Source organism: Meriones unguiculatus, chromosome 21, assembly GCF_030254825.1.
Source record: "Meriones unguiculatus strain TT.TT164.6M chromosome 21, Bangor_MerUng_6.1, whole genome shotgun sequence".
NCBI lineage: Eukaryota > Metazoa > Chordata > Mammalia > Rodentia > Muridae > Meriones > Meriones unguiculatus.
In genome coordinates this window covers 17,482,366-17,492,500 of record NC_083368.1, presented here as the reverse complement: position 1 = coordinate 17,492,500, position 10,135 = coordinate 17,482,366, and the positions used below count along the sequence as shown (strand labels likewise).

At 44.2% G+C, this 10,135-nt stretch overlaps 1 long non-coding RNA gene across 8 annotated transcripts in view; it reads left to right on the top strand.

Annotated features, from left to right (window-relative positions):
• LOC132649731 (uncharacterized) overlaps positions 1-10,135 on the top strand; it is a 50,738-nt gene that overhangs the window by 14,885 nt on the left and 25,718 nt on the right. For 4 of the 8 annotated variants that reach the window (XR_009588241.1, XR_009588242.1, XR_009588236.1 and 1 more), the window contains exons 1-3: positions 2,427-2,768; positions 5,198-5,400; positions 8,104-8,235. This is a non-coding gene — a long non-coding RNA (uncharacterized LOC132649731). Of the gene's footprint in view, positions 1-80; positions 207-2,426; positions 2,769-5,197; positions 5,401-8,103; positions 8,236-10,135 lie in introns of those variants that run through there. The other 4 variants (XR_009588239.1, XR_009588238.1, XR_009588240.1 and 1 more) reach the window with 3 other exon arrangements.

Here is a 10,135-nt window from a genome sequence, read left to right as displayed (position 1 = left end):
ATAAACAAGTGTTGGATTTTCTCAAGTGCTTTTTCATCATCTAAGGAGATGATCATGTGTTTTTTTTTTTTTTCTTTCAGTTTGTTTATATGGCAGATCACATTGATGGATTTTCGGAGGTTGAAACTACCTCTGCATGCCTGGGATGAAGCCTACTTGGTCATAGTGGATGATATCTTTGATGTGTTCTTGGATTCGGTTTGCAGGTATTTTGTTGAGTATTTTTGCAACGATGTTCATAAAGGAGATTGGCTTGAAATTCTCTTTCTTTGTTGGGTCTTTGTGAGGTTTAGATATCAAGGTGACTGTGGCCTCATAGAATAAAGTTGGTAATGTTCCTTCTGTTTCTAATTTGTGGAATAGTTGAAAGAGTATTGTTGTCTAAGACAAACTCCTGGTAAATTAGAAAGACATGGGTTAAAAGCAAGGTAACAGAGAAAGATATATCACATTAAAGTGAATTAAAAGAAACCTGGCCACAAGGGGTGGTCCGTACCTACAATCCGAGCATTTCGGAGGTAGAGGCAGGAGACTCAGGAGTTCAAGGCCAGCCTGAGCTAAATGAGACCCAGTCTCAAAAAAATTTAAAAAAGGTGGTAGACTGGAGAGAAGGCTCGGCCATTAAGAGCACATGCTGCTCTTGCCAAGGGGCAATTTTAATCCAGCAACAACATGGTGGTCAACCATAGCACTCACAACTGTCTGTAACTCGAGTCCCAGATGATCCAGCACTCTCTTCTGGCCTTTGTAGGTGTTGTGCATGTGTGGTGCACAGATATTCATGCAGACAAAACCACCCATACATGTAAAATAAAAATAAACATATTTTTTAAAGATTTATTTATTTATTTTATTACGTATACAGTGTCCTGCCTGCATGTGTGCCTACAGGTCAGAAGAAGGTACCAGATCTCATTATAGATGGTTGTGAGCCACCATGTGGTTGCTGGGAATTGAACTCAGAACCTCTGGAAGAACAACCAGTGCTCTTAACCTCTAAGCCATCTCTCCATCCCCCAAAATAAATATTTTTAAAGTTATTTTTTTAAAGCTGGGTATGGAAGCATATCCCAGTATTTAGGAAGTGGAGGCAGGAGGATTGCTCCAAGTTCTTGGCCTGCGCAGCAAGTTTTAGGCCAGCCAAGGGCTTCATAAAGAAACCCTGTCTTAAAAGAAAAATCTTGAGTGTCTATATTAATTTTAGATAACACAGACATCAGGTGACGAAAAACTATCAGGGAGAAAGAAGAACATTACTAATAAATGGGTTCATTCTCAAGAACTAGCAGAGCTTCCTGTTGCTGTCCCCAAGGCACATGAGAGCAGGCCTGATGAGCTTGGCTCCCGAGCACCGGGTGGCTGTGCCAAGGATGCTACAGAGCCTCGTGGGAGGCCAACCCAAGTACCTGACGGCAGGGCTACCGACAGCAGCTGTGGGGCTTCGTCCTGCAGCCCAGGAACTAACCCCATCACCAGCAGTAGCTGGCTCTGCACCTTTGGCCCTGTGTGTGTGCTTGTGTAGGTCTGCTCAGGTGAGTGCAGATGTGCTTGGAGGCCAGAAAAGAGGTATGAGATCCCTTAGAGCTGGGGTTACTGGCAGCAGCGACATGAGAGCTGGAAGACCACGAGTTTAGGACCATCGTCGGTTCAAAGCCACCCTGTGCTCCATGAGAACCTGTCTTAACAAATGGAGTTTTTTGAGACAAATTGTGGGTGCTGTGTTCTGTCTGGCCCTGCTCTGACTCACGGCTCTTTGACAAAACCAAGGGTAAAATAGGGCATGTAGTGGTGGCACAGCCATGTATTTTAAAGAGATCCAGAAGCAGAGATTCCCTGAATTCAAATCACAGCCACAAAGGTGACATCTCTGGGGAAAGTTGTGGGGTCCAGCCTGCAGCTCCCTGTGGAGATCCTGCTAGCCTTGAACTGGCGCTGATCCTCCTGACTCTCTGTCCGAGTGCACAGTGCTTTCCATAAACGAATGCAGCAAACATTTATGGAATGAATAATGCATCCTTTTTAAAAAGGGGAAGCTAAATAAACGTGTCAATGAGCTGAGCTATATTTAAAGAAGCTTATCTAATTTCGGATTTTCTCATTTAGAGGTGTGTTGCAGGGTATTTGATCCTGTCGTGAACCCTAAAATTGTGAACTGTAAAAGCCTGTTTTTGTTTGGTTTGGTTGAGCCCTTACACACAGCTTTAATCCAAGAACTTTCTGTTTATTGTGAACAGGTGATTATGGTGTGGTTCACCCAGCCCTAGCGCACACCTGTGATCCAAGAGCTTTCTGTGCACAGGATTTAATAAAGTTAACCCTAGGACAAGAGGCAGAGCAAGAAACCAGCTGACAGGGATTAAAGAGTAGGCGGGACTTTGAGTTGAGGGCTATTTAAAACAGCATGAAGAACAAGAAACAGCTTTTAGCTCAAGCTTTGGCTTTAGCTTTGGCTTCAGCTCCTCAGCTCCCTGGTGTTTTGAGCAAGCCTTCAGCCTTGGGATTTTGGCTTTTTCTTCCTGGGATATCAGTTGTACTAGTGAGCCTTTTGGGTTTTTTTTTTTTTTCCCATCTGAACCTGAGCTGAGAAGGAAGATCAGCTGTGTACTTTCTCTTCCTCTCTGAGCTAGCAGGTTTTCACCCCGGCGTCTGGCTCCTGAGTCCTTATTGGTAAAATAGAAATGTTGGGATTTTCGTCATTGTTTTAACAACAGAACTGTCTACACTATGGCTTCCTAATTACTGTGCAGGAGCGTTGGAAGCACTTACAGGTTTGAGATGTTTTTGTTTTATTATTTTATGTGTATGGGTGCTTTGCCTGCATGTATGTATGTGTATCATGTATGTGCCTGGTGCCCACAGAGGCCAGAAGAAGGTATCAGATCTTCTGAAAAATACTTAAGTTTTTATACTTCAAATCAGGGAGTTGTGGGGCACAAGACTTGTACTTGTAATTAACAAAAACAAATAGATGAAAATCCCAGTCTTTTTTTTTTTTCTTATGGTTTTTCCAGACAGGGTTTCTCCGGGTAGCCTTGATCCTAGACTTGCTTTGTGGACCAGGCTGACCTCAAACTCACACAGATCCGCCAGCCTCTGGCCTCTCTGAATGCTGGGATTACAGGTGTGCACCACTGTGCCTAGATTAACCTTAATCATTTTACCGTCATGTCAATCCTGAGTTTTAGCTTTGCTAACCATTCACACAGTGTTATTTCATGCTCTGCCCTCACTTTTATCCTCCCAAAGCTCAATTTGTATTCCATCTGCAATCTGAAACCTAAACAAGTTGTGCTGAGGATTAACCTTGTATTAGTGATAGAATAGAGAGAATTGGAGGGTGTCCACCTCAGGTACTTAAGGAAAACCTGAAGCCTCCCAAAATATTTCAGAACCAATTAAAACCATGTTTGTTTGTTACGTGCTCTGACAGCAAATTTATTTAATCCCAGCCACCATAAGGCTCAATAATCCATTAAGCATTTTAAAATTAGATTTAGTACTGGGGAGATGGTCAACAGGTAAAACGCATGCAGAGTAAGCATGAGGACCCAAGTTCGGATCCCCAGAATCCAGGGAAAGGCAGACACGGTAGTACATTTCCTGTAATCAGGGTTTCTGTGGCGACATGGGATCTGAAGAAAGAGAATGCCTTGGGAGCTTATGGCTGACCATCAGCAAACTCCGTAGAAGGTGGCAACCAGCACCCATGCTTGTCCTCTGACCACCACACAAGTTATCCGTCACACACAAAAGTGAACGAACACATCATACCTAAATGTATGTGCTCACGGATTCAAAATCTCACATTCGTGTCTCAGTGAGTAAGGGCTCTCGGTGCCCAGCTTCAACCAGGGTTTGATCCCTGGGTCCTACATAGCTGAGAGAGAGAACAGACTCCCAAAAGTTCTTTGCTCCTCCCAACACAAACAAATTGTAATTTTAATCTCATGTAGGCCTGCTGTGGTGGCACACACCTTTAATCTCAGCACTCAGGAGACAAAGGAAGTAGATCTCTTTGAGTTTGAGGCTAGCCTTAGAACTACAAAGTGGCACCCAGGATTAAAACAAATAAACAAAAATAGCCCACAAAAACCTCACATTTACCAAGTTTTACTTCCAACAGATATATCTCAATTTTTACAAAATAGTTTTACTTCCAATGTTTACAAAATATTTTTAATGATTTATTGTTATTGCATGTATGTGTGTCTGAGGATGTTGGATTGCCTGGAGCTGGAGTTACAGACAGTTGTGAGCTGCCACAACTGTGAGTGTTGGGAACCGAACCTAGGTCCTTCTGGAGGAGCAGCCAGTGCTCTTAACCTCTGGGCCATCTTTCCAGCCCTCAAGTTTAATACCCCAAATAATTTACCTTTACACAGGTGACGTGTGACAAAGAACAACGTGGCCACGTGTGCTACTGACCACTGGAAATATGGCAAGCCCGAATTTAGATCTATTGTGTCGTTGTCTTGCACATGTTCTGTGTGGGTCCGTGTGTTTACATTTTCGTGGGTAGGCCTGTGCGCATGGGCAGCTGGGAGCCAAAACTGACATCAGCAGTCTTCACTGGTCGCTCTTGCTGAACCTGGAGCTTGCTAATTCTGACTAGTCCAGTCGCCCACCTCGCCCTTGGGTCTGTCTCTGAACTCCAGTCCTCACTGTGGCTGAGCACACCTTTTATTCACTGAGTCATTTTCCCAGCATGCACTTGAACTGTAAATACCCAGTAGATTTTGAGGACTTAACACAAAAACAAGAAAAAAAGACAATGTAAAATATTTACTTTTTAGCTGGGTGTGGTGGCACTTGGGGAGGCAGAGGCAGGAGGATCTCTGTGAGTTTGAGGCCAGCCTGGTCTACAAAGTGAGTCCAGCACAGCCAAGGCTATACAGAGAAACCCTGTCTTGAAAAATGAAAAAAAAAATTACTTCTTTATATCAGTTATCCATTGAAATGAAACTTTAGATGTATTAAGTAAAGCATATGCAGTTAATTTTGCTTCTCCTGTGGTTACTGGGAAATTTTCAGTTACAGAGGCCTTCATCTTTGGCTTTGCTTGCCAGTTTCAGGAATCTGCGGTCAACCATTATCTAAATGTCCACTTTAGTGCAGTAATGTACCGTAGGAGGAAAGAGCACATTCATCCAATTCTTGCTGTAATAGTATTAAAACTGTTCCATTTCACTGTTTCTAGCCTTGTGTTTGGATAAGAAAAAAAACACAGTACCTAAGGTCACTGCCATCCAAAGCTCCAGGTACCCAATCAGGGTCTTGAAATACACTCCTATGGCTGGTACTGCTTGTGGCTCACAGTACATTTCCATGGGCCGAGCTGGTCTGAAGAAACGCACCAGGGGTCAAAGGTCATGATTTCCTGTTGTCTCTCTTTACATTCTGGTGAGTTTTCGGGAGCCTTTGGCACAGACGGGAAAGCCACCACACACAGCCAGCACTGTAGTCTCACCACCACAGCGTGGTCCCTCCAGAGCAGTGGCTTTCAGCGTCTGGGGGTCGAATGAGGCTGCACCAGACCGTTGGAGATATCAGACATTCACAGTGCAGTTTGTACGTAACGGCAGCAAAATTACAGTTATGAAGTAGCAATGAAAATAATTGCTACAACATAAAGAATTGTATTAAAGGGTCTCAGCATTAGTAAGGCTGAGCACCACTGCAGTTGAGTCTGAAAGGGGAAGATTTTTGTTTTGTTTTGTTTTTAGACAGGGTCTTTCTAGGTATTCCTGGCTGTGGCTGTCCTAGAACCCACTATGTAGATAAGGCTGGCCTACAGCTTAGGCATCTCCCTCTCTCTGTCTCTATCATGCCTGGCTAGGAGGAAAGTTCCTGGGTCTTTTTGTTTTGTTTTGTTTTAGCTTTTCAAGACAGGGTTTCTCTGTGTAGTCCTGGCTGTCCTGGAGCCCGCTCTATAGACCAGGCTGCCTCTACCTCCCAAGTGCTGGGATTAAAGGTGTTTGCCACCACCACCTGGCGGGGAGGAACTTTCTTAATTGCAATAGTTAAGACTTTCTGGAGACTACCTTTTCAGTGCAGAGCAAGGAGACACAGCCCTAAGTCTATTTGACTAAACCTGTGCATGTGGGTATGCAGTGGAAGGTAAGGGTGGACAGAGGGATAAGAGGGGCTCTAGATCTTAGTGAGTGTAAGGATGACTCCTACAGTGAGGTCTCTTCCTTCCTTCCTTCCTTCCTTCCTTCCTTCCTTCCTTCCTTCCTTCCTTCCTTCCTTCCTTTCTTTCTTTCTTTCTTTCTTTCTTTCTTTTTCTTTCCTTCTCTCCTCCCTTTTTTGGTTGTCAGGGTTTCTTTCTGTAGCCCTGGGTGTTCCGTGGAACTTGGTCTATAGACCAGGTTGGCCTCAAACTCACAAAGACACACCTGCCTCTGCCTCCCAAGTGCTGGGATTTGAGTGAGGTCTATTTCAAGTGGGTGATCTTAACCCTGTGAGCCCTATGTTTTAGAATATTAATATTTACTATTGAATTATCTTTTAGATAAGCAGCAGTTGTTCCTAAGGTAGCTGTATACCCAAATCACCATACAGAGACTGGGATTTATTTAATTAAGCTAGAGCACAATGCTGGGCAATAGTTACTCCATCCTAAACCTCCAAGCCACATAGTTTCCTACCATTCAGATTTCACCCATTATACTTGCTTTTAGTCATGTCTAAGGTCCAGTCCATGTCTGTATGTGGTTCCACTTCTCCTCCCAGTGTCTCCAACTCTTTCCTCTCTTACCTCCTTCCTCAACTCCCACTCCAGACCAGGATGTCCTACCCTGTCCTCTCCATTGCTCATCATTGTGGCTGGTTATTTTAATTGACAATATAGAGAACAAATGGTGGCATGTTTACACAAACTTGAGACAAGTGATGCTTAGAATAAACATCACAATGCAATGTCCGGATTGAAACCAGATAGTGGGGGAAAGAAATCAGCATTTGAATGAACCAGGGCATATTCTATACATTCCAAAAGAACATTATACCAACAGCCGTAGGATATGATAATGACAACTCAATCTCCCATGCACAGCAATGTCCAGGAACTCAACATGCTTGACTTTAGTCACTAGCATCACAGGTTAAGGCCTGTCCCGCCCCGCGGGACCTAGTTATTTGTGGGGGCAAAGGGGGTCGTACCTGTAGGAGATGAGGGAGAGAGAGAAATGAGCACAAGTAGACGAATGCCTTTCAAGTGCTCACTTTATTGTGCAGCAGTTTTATTTTTATAGGGCAGTTCTGGCAGGGTTTCAAAGAGGAGGAAGTAACAGTGGAAAATCACCAAGACTATTGTAAGAAATCACTTGATTCATGTGATTGTTACAGTGGAGGCTCACAAGGTTATACAGTCACTAAAAACAACATCTGTGGTTTCTGACATCTGTTTGTCCGGCAGGGCTATTAACCAAGAGGTATGATTCACAGACCTCTGTTGTTTGTCCGGCAGGATATTACAAATCAGAGTCTGGGGGCTTTGCCGGCTCCCGACAAAGGCCTGTGTGCCTAGAAGTATATTGTTGTTGTTGTTTTTTAATTTATTTTACTTTATTTTATGTGCATTAGTGTGGAGGTGTCAGATCCCTTGGAATTAGGGGTACAAGACAGTTGTGAGCTGCGTTGTGGGTGCTGGGAAGTGAACCTGGGTCCTTTGGAAGAGGAGACAGTGCTCTTAACCACTGAGCCATCTCTCCAGCCCAGAAGTATATTGTTAACTAGGGTATTGCTATCCAATATGGAGTCACTGCCTACGCATCTGGTTGTGAAGGGTTGAACTGTAGCCTCTGGGACTGAGGAACTGAAGTCCAATTTCAGAAAGCTCAGGCTGAGCTACATCTGGGCAGTGGCCACTGTGCTGGCCAGTCTGTTCTGAGCCCATTACTTGAGGTGTCTGCACACAGATACCCTCTGGGAGCTGGTTAGAAATGCAATCTCAAGTCCTAGCCAGACTGTAGGGGATGATCTGCAGCTTAAGACTGAAAGCCTGCAAAGCAGCCCCCTAAGAGCAGGGCTTCTGAATGCACCAAAGGCTGAAAGTTGGCAGAAGGGTGAATATAATGTATACCTCTCTCACTTCTTCCCCAGAGACAGCATCTGTAATTTTCCTCACCAGATTTTCCAAAGCCAAAGCTTCTATCTTCTGGGAATGTAGCACCATGAAGTGAGAAGAGCAATTCCACTGAATAATGAAAAAAGCCTTAAGTTATCCTTCACTATGTAAGCGGATTCCCCCCTTACAGCTTTTACATGTATTTGTGACACTGTGTGTACCTGTGTGTGTGTGTGGCCACATAGCTTGGGAACTCCTCTGCTGTCCTCTTATTTCTAAGGTCCAAAACAAGAAATGATTCACTTTCCTGACTTGTTTTGTTGTTGTCTTATTTTCATTTGAGACAGCATCTCTCACCTAGCTTGGGCTGGCTTAGAACTCATTACATAGCCTAGGATAACCTTGAACTTCTGATCCACCCGTCTCTATCTGACATTACAGGCATGAATCATTACCCTGTTTAAGTGCTGGGAGTAGAGGCCAGGGCTGCATGCCCATTAGGCAAGCACCCCACAGCCGAGGCACATTCTCAGCCCTCTCATTTCAACAGCACATACTGAGCGTGTGGGAGGTAGTACAGGACTGCCATGAGATCAAGTCTAACCAGGGTTTCAAGTAAGACCCTGTCTCAGGAAAATAAGTAAATAAAAATCACACACACAATCAGGCATGGTGGTGCACACCTGTTTTCCTAGCACTTGGAAGTCGACAGCAGGAAACTATGTTTAACAACCTAGGAGCCAGGTACACACCTGTAATCCCAGCACTCAGGGAGGCAGAGGCAGGCAGGTCAGCCTGGTCTACAATGAGAGACCAGGACACCCAAGGCTACACAGAAACAAACAAGCAAACAACAAAAAGAACCGCCTCGGATACAGGTTGGTGAGAGCTTTGTTTTAAAATACCAACAGAAAACAAAACTGCCAAACCAGCATAGCCGGGCCCCCAGATCATTTTTATGTAGCACTTGGGAAACTCTGTATTTCCGTTAGTTAATCCACACATGCTCCTTTCCATTCAAATTGGCCACAAAATCGATCCCAGGACTAATACTACATGTACCTACTGCGGTTGGTGTCAACTTATTGGCTGATTTAGGAATCAACCAGGAATTTATTTTATTTACTTATTTGAGAGGGTCTTGCTCACTATGCTGCCTGGGTTGGATCCAAACTCCTGGCATCATGCATTCTCTTGCTTCAACCGCAGTACCTGGACCCCAGCCAGTTAGAAATTTTTCTTTTTACACTAGTGTAATGGCTAGCTGCACGAAAACATGAAGATCCTGAAAGAAATCAGTTTTAAAACACTTCTATTGTTTGCTCTTTGCCAATTTTACATACATACAAAATGCATCTATTCCTCTCACACCACACACCAAGCTCTGATGCCCCTTCCACCTCTCCCCAGTAAGTCTAAGCCCCTTTCTCATGTTCAAGGCCATCACACTCAGCTTCCCTTTTGTCGCTTTTGCTTCTGAGAATCCTTCTCCTAGTGTCAAGGGAAGTGTCCTGGCTTCCATGCTGAGGTGATGGCTTACCTCACACCAAATCTCTCCAGAGAAATCTATGTCCTCAAGTCTCAAAACAGCTTGAAGAACCTGCCTCAAATCATTGCTTTCCCATTGATGTTTAAAAAGATAGCTATCCAGGAAGCTGGTGAGGTGGCTCAGTGGATACAGGTGCTTGTCAAGCCTGATGGCGAGCTTGATCCCTGAGACTCACATGATGGAAGAACTGACTCCTGCACCTCTTCTCTGAGACCGCCACACATTGTGCAAGACGTGTACATGAACACACAAACAGGCTTGCACACGCGTAAGACAATCACCAAAATGTAATTAAAAAGATTACCTGTACACACACAATAAAATGTAATTGTAAAGAGAGAGACATGTACAAATTGGTGAGGCTGATGTGACCAGGGAAACTAACTCCTCACATGAGGCCTCAAAGTGTTTCCCAGATGAGGCCGGTAAGCTGAGCTGCTCTGGTTAAATGTGAAGCATAGGCATAGTACTGTGTACGCTTCCAGCAGGAGCCTGAGTCTGCTCAGAAATAACTCAGC